Raw genomic sequence first — 18,899 nt, 5'->3', positions numbered from 1 at the left:
TATCAGAAGAATTTATTTACAAAGAAATGTGTTGTCGTGGGCGGGAAATACAAACCCGAAATGCACGACATACTCCCCTGTCCAAAATATGTACAATATTTACAACTGTTCCATCCCTATCAGGGTACGCCATAGTTGGGAGGAACTGGGAGCAGTCCAACGTGATGTCCTCAATGGGGCATCACATCGGTTATTTACAGGCGTAGGAGAGTGTTGGGTAGCGCTGGTTTGGCTGTCATCTTCTTTCATTTCTAAATCAATTTCTAGCAGATACAGCTTAACCACCAGTCTAGTGGTCAAACCAGCACTCGTCCTTAACCCTAGAACACAAACCCTTCTTTCTAGTAACACTATCACAAACCCCGGGTGCTTTTCACCCGAAATTGGAAAATTGGAAAAAAATACCAAATACAGATCTTTGATAAAATACATGTACAAGAAGGAACTTTTGGCTTTGTACTTTAAGTTACCATTACAAAGGATTGAAAATCGCATCACTTTGTTATGGAAACTGAGTAATAAAAATAGTGACTAAAAGTAGGGATTTTTTGGCTTGTTTCACGAAAAAAATCACACACCCCAAAAATTCAGCATATGCCTTTGGAAAACCTCCCACATCCTCCCAGGTCCTTACGGACACCACTGAAGGGGTTGCCATGCCCCTGCTGCTGTGGTAGAAACCCAGTGTTCACTTTAGTTTTCAGCCCTTGCACATATGAACCAAGGCCTACAGCAAAGACCCACATGCAGACAGTGATGGTGTATCCTTCCTGTACCGTAACTGGCTGCCAAATGAAGCTACTGGAGGACTGGTAACCCTGGGAGCACAGGAATCTTACACAGTGGCAATGACGTCATGTGGGTCGGGTGGAATTCACTTGGAGTTTGTGTTCTAGGGCTAACTGCAGTACCCTACATTCTTGATGGGGACCACTTAACAATTTGGTGACCTAACCTAGACACCAGAGAAGATGAGGGCCATCGTCGTGTATCAGTACGACATCCCCAGCTCGAGGCGCTGCCTTCCCTGTTTTGGATGTCAATTGACGATATTGCTCCCTGAGCGATACTAGGTAGTCAGTGGTCCATCTCCTCCACAGATCTCGTGAGATCTTTGTCACATATAGGAGACTTCGGTTTATTCTCGAATTAGTCCGCCAGGTGACGTCATGAGATCATCATCCCTGACTTCCTGTTTCGGGAACTGCCTAAGACGCTTCCCATGAATAAGTTATGAAGGAGTAATAGGGAGTGGATCATCAAGGTCACCGTATGTATATCCAAATGGACGATCATTTACTGTGGCCTCGAGTTCCAATAATACAGTATCCAACTCTTCACGGGTTACTAAAGCTCGACCCAATACCTTTCTCAGGCCAGCCTCTAAGATGCCTATCACTCTTTCCCAGATGGCACCGAACCATGGCCCCCTGGCAGGTATAAACCGCCACTCACAGTTTACTACCAATTCATTCTGTAACCTCGGATCATTTTTTAACTCCCTCAATACACTGGCTCCACTTTTAAATGTAGTGTCATTATCGCTAATTATGAGTTCAGGGAAGCCTCTCCTGCTACAGAACCGACGAAAAGCATGAATGAAGGACTCACAGGAGAGGTTCGACATTGTCTCAATGTGTATAGCACTAGTAACTGCACAGGTAAACAAGACTACATATACTTTTCCTACGGTACCCTTTTCTTTAACCCATTGACTGCGGCTGTTTCATATATGATATCTGAGTCCAAATGGCTCTCTCTGCGGCTCTATCATATATGATTTTCTGCTTTCAAAAATTCCGCCGTCAGAAATGGCATAAAATAAATCAGCTAGCAATTCATGGGACCCTATAGAATATTGCCACACATAGATTAAGCATTTTTACGAGGTGCAGAGCTCAGCTCAGTTACCTACAAAATTCTGAAGGTAAAGGTACGAAATCTTCTCCATGCCACTGCTAGCAGTAGCCCAAGCAAATATTGGATGAAATCTCTGGGTGAGTGTAGTAATGACAGTGATACGTTGTTCGATGATGACAATGATGGTCCAGATACTGATTTACACCTTATCTGATCGCAAGATTGACACTGACAACACAGTGCAACCATAACACATCGTTCGCCTGGCACCACCGCACAGGGAATATTTATTACTTCACGGATCTATATCAGACGTAATTTTTTTGTTTGCTATATTGTGTTATATACCATTGAACTTGAGATTTTTTTTCTCTGTCTTTTGACAATGTTATTTTTTTCCTAATATTTTTTTTCTAAACGCTTGAAAACTGCACACACGGGATGTACATGTAAACAAACACTGACACAGTGAATGGGTTAATGGGTAGAGCACCTGTGTAGTCTACTCCTGTTACCTGAAATGGATTCACTTCCTGAACCCTAAAGTATGGTATCGGCGGAGCCTGTACAGCATTATATGGGGTACCTTGTAACATTTTACAAGTTATACAGTTCATATTTTAAAACCTTCTTTACAAATTGTCTGATCCTAAGAATCCAAAATCTTTGTCTTATGTAACTTACAACATAACTTACTCCACTATGGCTACACACCTTGTGGCAGTACTCAGAAGGGAGAGCTGCTAACCTATATTTACTAGCTATTAGGATAGGGTACTTTGCTTCATCGTTTAAGTCCTACAATTGTAACCTACCTTTACAACGCAATAGCCCATCTTCCATATAGAGGCCTAGCTGCTTCACAACATTCCTTGGTGTGCCCTTTCCAGTGAACAAATAATGGTAATCCTCAGGGTACTCTTCCATTTGAGCTAACTTAACCATTACTTATTCTGCTGTCCTTAATTCCAGCACTGTCAAATAAGCCAACATTGCGTCATGTATTCTTTGTCTCCTGTCTTTCAGTGTCTTGATAAATCTCAATACCCATGCCATCACATGTCTTGTCTCCACATTAAGAACCATATCGGTCCCAATTCAATATGGCAAGAAGAGTTACCGATACTGGGAATGACAGGATCTCTTTAAGGGGACAACTCGTGGTGGTGTCCCCAACTTCCTCAAATGGACCATTTTCCGGCCACATACTGTATTTTGGTGAGGTAGCCATGTGGGCCCTGCCCACAACAAAGACGAAACTATTAAGAAGGCATGTGACGTCCCTCTGGAAACCATATCACTGGGGTTGTCCATTGTAGACATAATAAAACTTCAGCATCAGGGACTAACGCCTTTATTTCATCAAATCTGTTCTGAACATATACAGACAACAGTTTTTTACTAGACAACCAGTATAGGGTTATCTGACTATCTGTCCAGAGGTATACATTTTCTATGCTTAACTCGTCCGCACAGGCCTCATAAATACACTTGGCGAGACGAGCTGCTAGCATGACAGCAGTCAGTTCTAATTTTGGTATAGTAAGCGGCTTAATGGGTGCTACTTTGGCCTCTGTCATAGCTAATCTACTACTTTCCTCGCTGACTAAATAGACTGCTACACCGTAAGCAGTGGTGCTTGCATCACTAAATAGATGCAGCGTGACCTTCATATTATCAGTGACTTGGTGGGGAAATACAATATTGGTACTGTTAATCATATCCTCATATATCCCCTGCCATTCAGCCTCCATAATTATCTTCCGGTATGGGAAGATCCCACCCACATTCAATATGCCATAGATCTTGTACAAATTTTCTGCACGGATGGTCACTGGCAATAATACTCCCAGAGGGTCAAATACACCTGCAGTTATGCTCAGCACCTCACGTTTTGTCACTACTGTGGGTCTACTTTCGTGTCCCTTTAACTGCAAGATGTCCTTGTCAGTTAGCCAAATAATGCCAAGTACCTTCACCTTGTCCTGAACTTCAGAAGCCAATCCCTTTAGGTGGAATATCTCCCGCAGTTTCACACTGTTTGTTACCCACTCTCTTGAGGACAAATTTGTACTTGACAATACTCTCAGGGCATCCCAACACAGTTGATATAAAGCATCCTCATCATCTTCGGTTCCTTGCAAACAGTCAATATAAAAACCTTTCCTTAATTGATCAATCAAGGCCTTATCCTCCTGAATCACTGATAAATGTTTTTGTATAGTGGCATTCAAGAGGAATTGGGAACAAGTGGCTCCAAACAACACTGCCTTGAACCTATATACCAAGTAAGGGCTATTTAGATTTAAAGGTTCGACAGTAGGGTGGATCGTTTTTAGGGGGATTTTAACTTTTTTTCAGAAAGTGAACATGGGGAGTGTTATATCTTTGGGAATTGGCCTAAAAAGCACTCCTATGAAATTTCAAAAATATTGTTCAATATTTCCAGGTGACCCAAAGCATTAGTATTTTCACTTCATACCAAAATGTTTCATTTTCTTCATATTTTTACCTATACGTTCCAAATGGTTTTGTTAACTGCATGTGGGTAGAATACTTGTTTGCACATTGGTTCATAAACAATGCCTATGATATTTCAATGTGTTTGTCATTTTTTTAGGGGCCCCAAAATAGTTATGAGGGGAAATTTCACAAACAAATAACTTTATTTAGTTTTTTTCTGTAATATGGTATATGATATACAACAGCCTTTTGTTTACTCTAATTTCAAGTAATCATAAGACATTAAAGTTTGTTGCTGCTCAAATTCTAGCTCTTATTTGCAATTTAGCTGTCTTAGTAAATTTCAATTACTGAGAAATTAGAGTAACCCAGAACTCACCACGTGGAGGTAGCTGTTATGGAGTTCCACCCTAGCCCGACCCAACCACCCTACCTTATGAAGGCTATTTACTTTGGTATATACTGTTTTTTTTAGTCAAAATATGGCATGCGTTTGCGTGAAGTCAGTCGGGACCTGATCCAGCCATCTCTGCTGTCAGGGTCACAAACTGCCAAAGATGCCTCTGTCACAAGTTTAATGACTCTTTCAACTGCTTGGGTGTGATTTGGGAATTTTTCATGTTCATAGAATTTTCCTGTCCTGATGTTGTCAGTAATGTCAGCATCTGAAAGGTGCATTGTCATGGGAGGTTCTGTTAGTCTGGTATTTTGCCAGTCAATCATTTCTGTATAATCTTGACAGTGAAATTTGAGTGTTGGAATTATGAACTGCCGTACAACACCTTCTCGGACAAATGAGAAAATGTTAAAACTACGGGCAACTTTAGAAATTTGTGCATTTAGAAAAGTACATTGATGATAATATACCACTTTTTACAAGTTGTTGGGGCACCTGAAGTATTTTATATTTTAGATCAATTTTCTTTTCAGGGCATATATACACCAAAAGGCACACAGTAAACATTACCAGTAATATGTATAAGGCTTCTAAAAATATATATAATATACATCAGATACTAATTTCTGATTAAGATACTCTTGACTTGGGGCACCTGTTAATATTTTCTGATTGTCATAAGATTTTGCACACTTAATATTGGCATCATTACGCAAAATAATATCATACCCCACTCTAAAGTTTCACATTTTTTTTTTTATCCACCCTATTCGACAGGCCAAAGAAATCTAGTGGCATCCCTATCCTTTTCAGATAACCCCACCATAAGAAATGCCTTCTCGATGTCACTCAACCAGGCAAAGCGATGACACCGAAAGTGCAACAATATCTGTGTGAGGTCATTAACCAAAGATAGGTCTGTAGATAAGCAATCATTCAGACTATATGCCCTCTCATGCTCTCTAGCTGAACAATCAAACATTATTCTAATTGATGTTGTTAAGCTGTCTTTAGTGACACCATGAGGAGCTAGATTGTGTACAGGATGGCCTACCAGACTCTTGTCCTCCACCTTTTCTATGAATGTTCTTTCTAGCTGATCCTGAATGACCTTACTATACTGTTTGCAACAGTTGAGATCCTTTATGAATTTATGCTGCAAACCTCTTAATCTGCCCAAGGCTAACTTAAAAATATCAGGTAACGTATCAACGTTTTCTTTCCACGGTAATTCCACAACATATTGTCCCTGTCCTTTGGAATATTGCACCGTTCCATAGAAGTTACCTAATACCTTCTCTCCCTTCTTATCGGTCTCACTGGGACTAATACCTATGTGATCTAAGCCCCAAAGAGCTGTCAGATCCTTGATTTCTGGAGTATTATTCCTGCCATCAATATCTGCCAACTCCATTATCGGATCTACTGCCATTTTCAGAACAGTTACCAGCTCTACGTGAGTGCCTTCTTCTTCTGACCGAGAAGTGCCACTCAGTGTTTAACTATAAATTTTGGGCAACAAAATTATGCCTCCTTCCCTTATATAGCCAGGGTGTACAAAATAATAAAAGTCCACCCCAATCAGCAGTTTGACCATATCCCCACTAGTGACACTTGGATCTGCTAACTTGTAATCCCGAGCCTTCAGATCCCACACATTATGTTGCAGCCCTTCCCTGGCTTAGGTAGTTCGTCTACAACCACCGCCCTTAACTTGCGCACTTTTCTACGATGGCGGTAAAATAACTCCAGTGCATCATACTCATCACTACCTATAGAGCCAGTAAATCCTTGCAGTTGTAAATGTTCCTTTCTTATCTTGTTTACCTTCAAGTTCGCTTAACTTGATCTTAGAACAAAGGTACGTTGTAAGCACTAATCTAATAAAGCCCTAACCTTGTTTTGGTAGCCCGCTTGTGTAACCAATGGAATCTGAATCGTTGGCAACAACACTGCAGCACGACTCAAAGCCGCAGCCATGGTCATTGTTGGTTCTTTTGTTACTTTGTTATTGGGGTGCAGAACGAGAAGTCGGATACAAACAGTTGTAGTGTTTCTGCTGGCAATCTCGGCATGGTCTTACTTTGGGATATGTACAGCCCTGACTACCATGATCTGCCGACAAACATCCGACACACAACTTCAATTGCTTTGCTCTCATTAATTTTGCCTTCTTTGTTTTATACTTTGCATATTTAGCCCATAACTTTCCAGGTTTAATACACAATTTACATCCATTCCTCTGTGTAGGTTCAGCGTGTTTTACTTGCTTTACTGCATATGCTGCCGTAGCGGTCGCACCCAAATGTTCCAAGGGATTCTGTCTATTTTCATTATTACACACCTCCGTCTTTAACACAGGAACGTAATCATCCACATCCAATCACTTCTCTTTAAATTCACGCTTGATCACTTCCGAAATTGTACTAGGGAATTTATTATGCAACAAAACAGCACAAATTTCACAGTCACTCCCATTGTACGTAGTGATTCTAACGCACATTCAAAGGATGCAGAAAAGACTTTTAGTTCATTCACTTCGTGAGCTGGAGGAGGTAAATTACATAAATTTGCAATGTGAGCAGCCTTAATGCGATTTTCTTGACCGTAGGTATTCTTTAAAACTGTGACTGCTGATTCATAACCAGCTGCTACCAAACTGAATCCACTAATAATTCGGAGTGCTTCACCACCAATTGTCCCTTAAGATTTGTAAATTTCTGGATGTCCGTCAGATCTGTTGGGGAGTGCACACTACAGTCAAATAGCTCCCCAAAACCCAGCCACTGAATCGGATCACCATCAGATATTGGCAATTTCAGGGAAAGCAATTCCCGTTGCTTTCCGACTCTCTGCTTTCTCTTGCACTACCGAGTCCTTGGCGGGTAATTCTAGAGCACTTTCTAATTCGATCAAGTGTCTGTCGACCTTATTAATATACTCCATGTCACTGACCACTTCTTCTTCTAGGTCTTCATCAGGATATAATTCATATAATTCCTGATTGTAAGACTCGATCTCAGCGAGGATCTTCTCAACTGTCACGTTCATATCTTTGATGTCATGAACAGTTGCCGCATGTTCTATAAACTCTGTCAAGTTTGTGGTCAGTTTTGTGATAGCTCCCTTTTTGGCTGCTTTAAGCCTCCTTAAAGATTTTATTTTATCCATTTTTAACGATAGGCCAATTAAGTGATAGAAGATAACAGCAAATCCAAAATTTGAAGTTAAATGTAGTTTTTCCTGAGCAAAATCCAATTTAAAAAAATGAAATAGAACGAGGCTGAAATTCTAAATTAAAAATTTTGAAAAACAATTTTTCAAGCTCCCGTGAGGGTATTATGTTGGACAGTCCTGGAGATCAAATCCTAAACCCCCTTACGAGCAGCTTGTTGCCCAAGAAAGCCACACGCTTCATTCAAAAGACAATCCAACATCCTTTTGTTGCCTGGTGCATCCAGGTGTACCCCATCCCATGACACGTCAGACTATTCATCCCCACGGAGATAAAACCTTTGCGAAGAGAAAATTTCTCTTCAGACGCAGGTTAACTTCGTTTCTGACCCGGTTATACTCTTCATAGGTCATACCTCGGGGATTTGTCCTTTTCTCGAGGCCGACAATGAAACACTGGACCCCTGTTAATTACCACAAGATATAATCCTGGTCACGGCACCAATTTATGTTTATTATTATTACTGTAGGGGCCTTAATTATTAACTAACATAAAGCGGAATAACAACTCACCATTATATACAGTATGTGGAAATGGCGTTTTGATCAGTACTCAGTATCAATATTTTAAGGCCTAATAAATATGCTGAGTACTTAGGTGTGGTGTTCAAGGTATTAAGTGGCAGGATGATGACTGAAGCCAATTGCTGGAGAAGGTATGAGACACGTGAAACTGTCCAGTGGCAGGGAGAGAACTGAACAGCTTTGAGCACTTCGTGCGCGAAGTAAACATCATAAATGAATGTGTAATTAAATATGTTGTTTCCTCCATGACCATATATATCTCTAGTGATAAATAATACCTTACCAAAAATATATCACAAGAATTTATTTACAAAGAAATGTGCTGTCGTGGGCGGGAAGTACAAACCCGAAATCCCCGACAGTTACTCTATCATAATAGCTCAACAGTAAACACACGATTTTCCCTTTCTGAAACCAAACTGTCTTTCTGTTATCATATTGTGTTCTTCTAGATGATTAAATTTTACCCAAACTTTTCTTATCAGCTTTTCTAATATCTTGCTTACAACACTGGTTAGTGATACTGTCGGTAGTTGAGTGGATTTTGTCTATTCCCTTTCTTGAATAAGGGAACAATGTTTGCTTTCTCTCAAATACCAGGTAGTTTACCTTGTCCCAAGGATTCCTTAAATATTAAAGATAATGGTTTACTTAACTCCTTTGCACAAGCACGCAACATGAAATTTCATCAGGACCATTTGCTTTTCCTTTGTCTAATTTACATAACTCCTCGTGGATTTCTTTTTCTGATCTTTGTATATCTGGCAATATGTGTGGGCATGCATGTTCCATATCATCCCTCTCAAAATTATTTCCTTCTGTAAAAATTGATTGGAAAGTCTTATTTAGTGCTTCACAAGTATCTTTCTCCTGTGTATAGATGATCCCCTCATTTGGATTGTATTTTATCTATTACTTTGGTTTTGCTTCGGATATAGCGGTAAAATAGCTTCGGTTGATCACTAATTTTATTTATGATGTCTTCCTGAAACTGTCTTTGGGCATCTCTCCTTATTCTTCTATAATCATTTCTCGCCTGTTTATAGTTGTTATATGCCCTCTCACTATTGTGTCTTCTGTATCTGTCCTATAACAATTCTCTTTTTTCTTTTGATTTTTTACATTCTGTATTAAACCATTTCTTTATTTTCTTTTCTGCTTCTTTGTGCTGTGGGATGTACTTCTGGACTCCTATTTCATAAAGTTCACAGAATTTTTTACATATAACATTTAAATCTTGTCTTCCAAGCTCCTTTTCCCAATCTATTTCTAAGAAGTACTTCTTTAGGTCATGGTAGTTTCCCTTTTTATAATTTAGGCTTTTTTTTGTTAATTTCATTGCTGTTAACTATGTCATATGCAATCCTGAAGTTACAATTTAGTAATGCATAGTCACTTTTGCCGAAAGGAAGGTGATACACTAAGCTGTCAATATCGTTTTCTTGCCTTGTAAATAAAAGATCTAGTACTGATGGTACATCAAGTCCTCTTCTTCCGGTGCTTTCCCTTACATGTTGCGTTAGGAAGAACTCCTCCACAAGATCCAGGAGCTTTTGGTCCCAACAGCTTTCCTGGCTTATTATATCTTGAGTGTTCCAATTTATTTGTATTAAAATCTTAAGTTGTATAATTCCTTCCGATTTCTCCTCCATTCTATGTAGTAATGCTCTTAAACTCTGAATTGTACTCTCTTGCAGATCCTCATATTCACCTCTTTCCCATATGTTTGATCTGGGTGGCTTGTATAAATTTGCTACAAGTACTTTCCCTTCAGATGTATTAATCTCTAGTCCAATCAGTTCTACTCATAAGGGTATATTTCTTTGACTTTTAGATTTTTCTTTGTTAATATTATATTTCCTCCTCTTTTGTTTTTAAGTTCCTATCTCTTCTCTATGTATTCTATTCCTCTTAGTTTAGGATGTCATTTGATATCCTTGGTGTTGATTTTGTTTCAGCTAGGCATATAACATGTGGTTCATTTTCTCTGATGTAATCATTCATCTCTAATAATTTAGATACCATTCCATCTACATTTGAGTACATCAACCTAATCATCTTGTTTACATACTCGTCATGACTTTGCTCTACTACCTTCCTTATTTTTGTTCCCTCCTGGTTTTGTACCACTTTCGAACCTGCAATCCAGTTACTTTGTTAAAAAAAAAAGAAAAAAAAACCTTATTCTTCTCCTCCTCTGATCTTCCCTCCTTCTTTGTTTTTGCTTCCTCCCACTTCTCTGTTAGTACGAGTAATTGCAGTTCCTCATGAGTTAGGTATCGTTTTACCCATACATTTTTGAATTCTTCTTTTTCCATGAGTTTCTTTGTCTTTTTTAGTATCTCCTCCACAGTGTTTACACTCTGGAAGATTACTTTTAGTGGCCTTGACGTATTTCTCTCATATTTCCCTAGCTTTTTGTGTTTCTCTATGTCTTTATTACAGATTTCCTCTGATACTTCCTTCAATATGCTCATGTGTGTGTGTGTGTGTGTGTGTGTGTGTGTGTGTGTGTGCCTGTCATGTGAGTGAGTGGCCATCTGTGGCTCCTTCCCGCCTGATTTTGAATACAAGAAGATTATATACACCAAGGGTTCCCAACCTGGGGTACATGTACCCCCAGGGGTACATTTGCACTTCTCAGGGGGTATATAGGGGTCTGGGAGAATAACCATGGTGTATGGCACATGGTGATCTAATCTACAATCAGATTGTACAAAGTCGTGTTTTTATCAATTTCCTTATTTCAGTAAGCAAAACTTTTATTAAAAGTATATCAGTGAGGTGACTATACCATTTTTAATTTTTCCACTATTAGGTGACTTCCCGCAACCCGCAGTCTGTACTAGACGTGAACGATCAGGTATGTTACCATATGGGACTCGAGGCAAAGGTGGTACCGACCTGTAATGTCTGAGTCACTTAGTCCTACTGAAGCTCACAGCTATTGGAAGTGTGTTCACATTACTCGTCACCAGCGCTGTTGGCATAGCTTTGTTGAAAGTGCTGCATAAAAAATTTACATAACAAAACAATAAATGAAAAGACAAGAATTTCTTAATTGAATAAAAATTTGTATATTTTAAATGTCGTATCGACATTATTTCATAAAATACATTTTTTTTTAAATTAATCTTAACCAAAGTTAACTATACATAACAAAAACAATAAACGAAAAGACAAGAATTTCCCAAATTAACAGTGTAAGCAGAAGGATTAGTTGTAAGGAAGAGGTCAAGAATGTTGCTCTCTCCAAGGTGATCAGGGATATGGGTATGGTGTTGTAAAAGCTGCTCTAGGTCATTAAAGATAGAAAAGAGGAAGGCTTGTTCACTAGGTGGATCAGTGAAAGGAGAGGAGAGCCTAAGGTGGTGGGCAACATTGAAATCTCCTAGAATGGAAATTTCAGAGAAAGAAGAAATGGATAGAATGTGTTCCATCATAGAAGTAAGATAGTCAGAGAATTTTTGATAGTCAGAAGAATTAGGAGATAAGTAAACAGCGCTGATATATTTAGTCAGAGAATGACAGGAAAGCCGAAACCAGAGAGTAGAGAATTCAGAAGAATCAAGTTCAGTAACACGAGAGCAAGATAGGTCGTTGCGTACATAGACGCAACATTCACCTTTGGCTTTGAAATGAGTATAAAGAAAGTAGGAGGATACAGAAAAGGGCATGCTGTCACTTGCCTCAGACAGCTGAGTCTCAGTAAGGAAGAGAAGGTGAGGTTTCGAGGAGGAGAGGTGGTGTTCAACAGACAGAAAGTTAGAGGAAAGGCCGCGAATGTTGCAGAAATGAAGAAGTGTCAGATAGTGCATCCGGGCAGCTCAAAGAGTCGTCACCGGGAAAGGGGCGGAAGGTGGGGGCATTTATGGTCCCCCCCCTCCCCAGGGACTCCAAGGCATCGTTGTAGTGCGCCATTTTCCTTTTTCTTTTTTTAACTTTTAAAAGGAAGTATAGTGTGTACTGTGCATATAGTTTGGTGTTGATAGTAAGAGAGACTTATATTAGAGAGCATGCTGGCCTACTCTCTGTGTGACTGAAACACTGAAAAAGTTCAGCAAAGGGGGATGGTCAGGAACTAGTCCCGAGGGCTGATGAAACGGGAGCTCCAGCTCTCCCTGTCATCAGCTTTCCATCCAACTTGGGAATACTACCCTGCTCAACTGGTGCTACAGTCTACTCCTCTCTCTCTCTCTCTCTCTGTATATATATATATATATATATATATATATATATATATATATATATATATAAATATATATATATTGTATATATATATATATATATAAAGAAATATATATAGATATATATATAAATATATATAGAAATAAAGAAATATAAATATAGATAGAAAGATAGAAAGATATATATAGATAGATAGATATAGATATATATAGGTAGATAGCTATAGATATATATAGATAGATAGATAGATATAGATATATATAGATAGATAGATAGATATATAGATATATTTATATATATAATATATATATATAGATAGATAGATATAGATAGATATAGATAGATATAGATAGAATATATATATATATAGATAGATAGATATAGATAGATATAGATATAGATTTTATATATATATATATATATATATATATATATATATATATATATATATATATATATATAGGTAGATAATTAGATATATAGATATATATATATATATATATATATATATATATATATATATATATATATATATATATATATATATATATATATATATACAGTACCCTCGCGTCCAGCACGGTAATATTGTCATGCATGGGTCACGTGTTGGACCAAAAACGTGTTGGACTAACAATAGAGCTTATGGGGAAAAATGAATTATGTCAGCAACCCTCGGAAAAGTCACCCTAAATACCTACCATATACCTATACATATATTGGTACTACTGTAATTATAATAAATGGTACTGTGCTATGAATGATAACTAACCTTTTAGGATAGTGTTGGTGGGCTTGCTGGGAATGGAAGGTGGTATCCAAGGCTGTAGTTAGTCCTACTGGGTCCCCGGAGGATGGCTGCTGGCGTCACTATAGTAGCCGCAGCGAGAAATGAACGCTGTGGTGGGGCAGCCGGTCATCCGGGGATTCCCCCACTGTAGCCATATCTACATGTCACCGACCATAGAGGTAGGATGTCACCGACCATCGGCCACCGCTGCAGCCCCGCTCCATGATCCTTACCCTGTGTCTCTGGCTTTCTCTTTCTCTCTCAGTTTCTATATAAACTGCTGTATTTCCGAAACTAATTATGAAATTATTATGACTTTTGTTCCACACCACCACTGAGGTAAAAATCAAGGAGAGTTTTCTGTATAAAGGTTCCCCCCCCCTTGTCTGAGGGCAGGTCAGTTCTGGCGAGTGTATAATTATAGGTCAGGCGGAGGTATCGGCAAGGCCGCACTCCCCCGCTCATATGCCACATTTAGGAGGGGGGGGGAAACCTTTATACAGAAAACTCTCCTTGATTTTTACCTCAAAGGTGGTGTGGAACAAAAGTCATAATAATTTCATAATTAGTTTCGGAAATACACCAGTTTATATAAAAACCGAGAGAGAAAGAGAAAGCCAGAGACACAGGGTAAGGATCATGGAGCGGGGCTGCAGCGGTGGCCGATGGTCGGTGACATGTAGATATGGCTACAGTGGGGGAATCCCCGGATGACCGGCTGCCCCACCACAGCGTTCATTTCTCGCTGCGGCTACTATAGCGGGTAATGGCTGTTGCTCCTCCTCAACCTCCCTCATAAATCCTTCGAAATCAAACCTCCCTCATAAATCCTTCGAAATCACACTCAGAATCACTATCTTCGTCCACAGCCATGGAAGGTCCTGCTTCTGCCTGTCCTAGCCCTGTAATCCTTGGGAAAGTGCATGCTTCTCACACTGTTGCCAGAGCCCCGTCTCGTGACTGTGGAAAGTGATCACTGTCGCTGACTCAGTAGAGAATAAGGAGAAGCAACTTTATTTATAAACTGGTACGCACGCCGATGAGAAGGGTTTCAAAACGATTGATATTTATTCTAAAATATTAATATGTATTCAGTGTCAGGCTAAATGTTCAATGCTGTAGTACGATACACTCTCTGTCGAGTCGCCTGGGTTTTGGTCACACTGTTTTCAACGTCGTATGCTCGGAAGGAATCCATCCAGATGAATTCCAAATGCCCGTGGTATCGTCAGCAATTTTACCACGTTACCGTTCCGATTAACCATCGTATCCTCGGCAAACCTGGTATGAAGTGCCGTGTGATAGCCTTCGGCTGCCAGGATCTTAAGTTTTTTATTATGATCACGTTGGCTTCATTCATGTCTTAGGCCTTGGCAATGTCAACTTTCCTCTCCCCTTCCTTCTTCCTCTCGATGCTTTCTAGCTTGGTGGCCTGAGGGAGGTGCCGACGCTTCTTGGGGTTGTCAGAAGGCTTCCTAGGCATCGTGAGCAGGGTAAAATGCAGTAACAAGGGCAGAAAATGCAGCAAGAAAAAAGCACCTTCCAATGCAATTATGCGACTGAGTGGCTCTGTGGCGGGAGAAATGTAAACAAAACATCACGTGACACAAGAAGCGTTTTTAATTGGGCGGGAAAGGCTACTTGATCAGAAGTTTTTCATTGGCTATCATCATCATGGGAATGTCCAGTATGGCCGTGTTGGACCGGGGGTGATCGTGCTGGAGTGAACTCTGCGGATTTGGCCCACTTCTCGGAGCTCTGTGCGTGTTATGCTAACACACTCGTGTTGCAGTAATTAAATCGTATTAAATAATATATATATATATATATATAATATATATATATATAATCATCATCACCATCATCCGGACCTCCATTCCCACCCTAGGGCAGGGTGAGGAGTAGCAATGTCCAGACAGCCCAAATTTGCCCAATCCAATGGGTCACGCTTCCATTCACTGATCATTCAAGCCCCCAGAATCCTGGCTGTACTGGATACACCAAGAACTTTCACCACGTTCTGTAGCTTCACAGAATATATATATATATATATATATATATATATATATATATATATATATATATATATATATATATATATATATATATATATATATATATATATATATATATATATATATATATATATATATATATATATATATATATATATATATATATATATATATATATATATATATATTATATATATATATATTTATATATATATATGTAAATAGACAGATAGATACATAAAATGTGTGTGTGTGTGTGTGTGTGTGTGTGTGTGTGTGTGTGTGTGTGTGTGTGTGTGTTTGCATGCTATTTTAATGTGCTGCAGCGATGCCAAATCTGTTGCAGAGAAAAGGTGACTGGGAGCTTTCCATACACACAGGACTGTGACCTTAACCCAAGGCGTCCCATCGACGTATGGGTACGTTGGAACATTTTGCATTTGCCAGTCCCGGTGACGTACCGGTACATCGCACAATTGCAAGGTGCATAATTTGCAGAATTTTCAAAATTCACGCTTGATTTTCGGTACGTAGAGTCGCTCGACCTTCCCGTACCTGCCACCAGGCGGGGACACTTGGCGACCCCGTGCGACCCGCGCTCACCCGCGGCTCGGTCACTCACCTGTTAGCAATGGTCCTGCTCAGACATGGCGAAGAGAGGTCTCTCAGAGGGCGAAATTCAAGCCGCCCTGGATGCCTTTATGGGCGATTCCCCACTGGACGACGAGATTGTAGACAAAGATTATGTGCAGCCAGAGGAGGAGGAAACCACCAGCAGTGATGAGGAGGTCCCGTTCCCCAGGAAGCAGCAGTACGTGACTTACCATGCTGCTAGAGAGGGGCAGCCGGCCAAAAAACAGTGTGGAACATCCGCTGCCCAGCCCCAACGTGATGTGGAGGCCGAATTTGATGATGAGGATGAGGACGAGGATGAGGATGGAGCCGTGGGACATGCTGCCACGTGGTACGGCCGTGAGGTGATAACTCATCGTGGCCCCGAGTGCACACCACGTCAGACGAGCAGGTATGGGCCAAGTCTTTTGTTTAGGGAGGTAGGAAGTGCCGTGGAGGGAGTCGGGAGTGAAAGGGAAAGTGCAGGGAGGAGTATGGAAAGTGAGAGTGGCGGGAGTGAGTCATCGCTCTCCCGTGGTGGTGTGAGGCGGCGGGGTGTATCGCGTGGGCAAGTGAGGGTGCATCCTGAATCACGTGGGGTTGTGATGGAGGGAGAAGGTGGGGAGGAACCACTCCCCAGCACGTCTTATGCTCCCCAATATTCCCTAACACGTGGGCAAGTGAGAGTGAGTGAAATATCATGTGGTGTTGTGATGGAGGGGGGAGGTGGGGAGGAACCATTCCCCAGCACATCTTATGCTCCCGAATATTCCCGAACTTCATCCCCACAGCCCCCTAATGTTCCTCAAGGCCGTAAGGGTAAGGGAAAGGGAAAGGGTAAAGGCTGAGGGAAGAGGAGTGCGAGTCGGGAAGCCCTCTGCACTCCTTCTCCCCGACCTCCCCGACCAGCATCTCCACCCCACCCAGACGAAGGCACTGATTGGGATGATGGGGACGAGGGATTTGTGTCTTGGAATTGGGAGGATGGGAGTGATGTTTCTCCCCTCATTCACTCCTTCACTGAGCAGGGGCGCACTGGCTGCATTGCTCCCAGAATTCACCCTAATTCCACCAGGCTGGATTTTTTCCACCTGTTTTTCAGTGAGGCTTTCATGGAGCAGATAGTTGACCAAACCAACCGTTTTGCAAGCAGCCAGCGCTGTGAGAGTGAATGATTGGGAACAAGGAGCAGGCATTCTGTCATAAATGATTACCCTGTCTCCCTTTCAGAAATGTTCTTTATTTTTTGCCCTGGTCCTTTTGATGGGTATGATACGAAAGAACAGAATTCCGGCATACTGGACAAGGGACCCTGTTATGCTGACACCAATATTTGGCCAAGTCATGAGCCATAATCGCTTTCAACAAATTCTAAGTCGCCTCCACTTTTACGATGCTGATGATCCTGCAAATGCGAACGACACAGATAAGATGAGGCAAATTAAGTTGGTCTTTGATCACCTGAGGCAAACATTTCGTTCGTTTTTTATCCCTATAGAGACCTCGTCATAGACGAGAGTCTCGTGTTGTGGAGAGGCAATATTTCATTTAGGCAGTATATACCCAGCAAAAGGCACCATTTTGGGTTCAAGATCTTCGTTATGTGTGACTGTAGGATTGGTTATGTGCAAGACATAGTCTTGTACTCCGGTGCACAGACAGACATAATAGAAGATGGGAGTATTGGACTGTCGGGAGCAGTGGTAAAGACAATGATAGAAGACTACCTTCATCGTGGTCATGTCCTCTACCTGGACAATTGGTACACTAGCCCTCTTCTTGCTCGTTATCTACACAGGCATGAAACGGGAATCTGTCGTACCGTCAAGGTGAACCGGCGTCACATGGTCAAGGTAGGGCGGAAACTTGACAGAAATGAGGTTGTCTTCTTCATGCAACAACATACTTGCAACTGTGTGGAACCATAATAGAGAAGTAAGCCTCTTGTCCACGGTTCACCATCCCTTGATGCACGGTACAGATTCCGTGGATTACTGGAGCGAAAACAGGTGGCACATATGGAAACCTGAGTGTCCTAGATTATAACATAAACATGCGCCTGGTGGACCAGTCAGACTTCATGATATCGACGGTCGAGTGTGCAAGGACCACGATGAAGTGGTACAAGAAACTTTTCTTTCACTTGCTAGATATCACAGCTCTGAATTGCCACCACCTTCATGCCATGACAACAGGAGTTCAGGAAACCTTTGAAGGGTTTGTGAGGGAGCTCACAAGAGAGATGTTTGCCCGGTATGCTGTTGAAGGGCCCCAACATCGCACCCGCACTGCCCCTATTGCCCAAACTCCCCTGGGAATATCCGGACTCCATTTCCCCACTCCTGTCCCTCCCCAGCCAAATAGACCTAGGACCCAACGCAGGTGTCACGTGTGTAGCAATTCCAGGGTGAGACTCACCACTCAGAGGAAAGACACCCGCCATGAGTACATCGAGTGTGACGTGGGTCTCTGTATTCACCCATGTTTCAGCGAGTATCACACCTTGATGCAATTCTAATATGGTGTGAATGCGATAGGACACTGTTACTCAGAAATAAATGCAACAAACAGACGCTCAGTGTAATTATAAGGCCTGTTGATCTGTAAATAATTGTATAAAGTGGATACGAGTCTAACATAAGTGCAAAAATAATATGTAAGTGTATAAATATGATCTAAGTGGAAACATACCTAGTGAGAGTATGAAGAGAGAACCTGTATTTTTTTCACAGGAAAAATCGTCAGAGAAATTACCAATATACCGGGAATCGAACCCGGGACTCTCAGGTGAGAGCCAAGCAGCGTACCATTACAC

The sequence above is a fragment of the Coenobita brevimanus genome, chromosome 60 (genome assembly GCF_032717465.1).
Source record: "Coenobita brevimanus isolate Jiangsu-jjx chromosome 60, ASM3271746v2, whole genome shotgun sequence".
Classification (NCBI taxonomy): Eukaryota; Metazoa; Arthropoda; class Malacostraca; order Decapoda; family Coenobitidae; genus Coenobita; species Coenobita brevimanus.
This window is presented reverse-complemented; position numbering follows the sequence as displayed.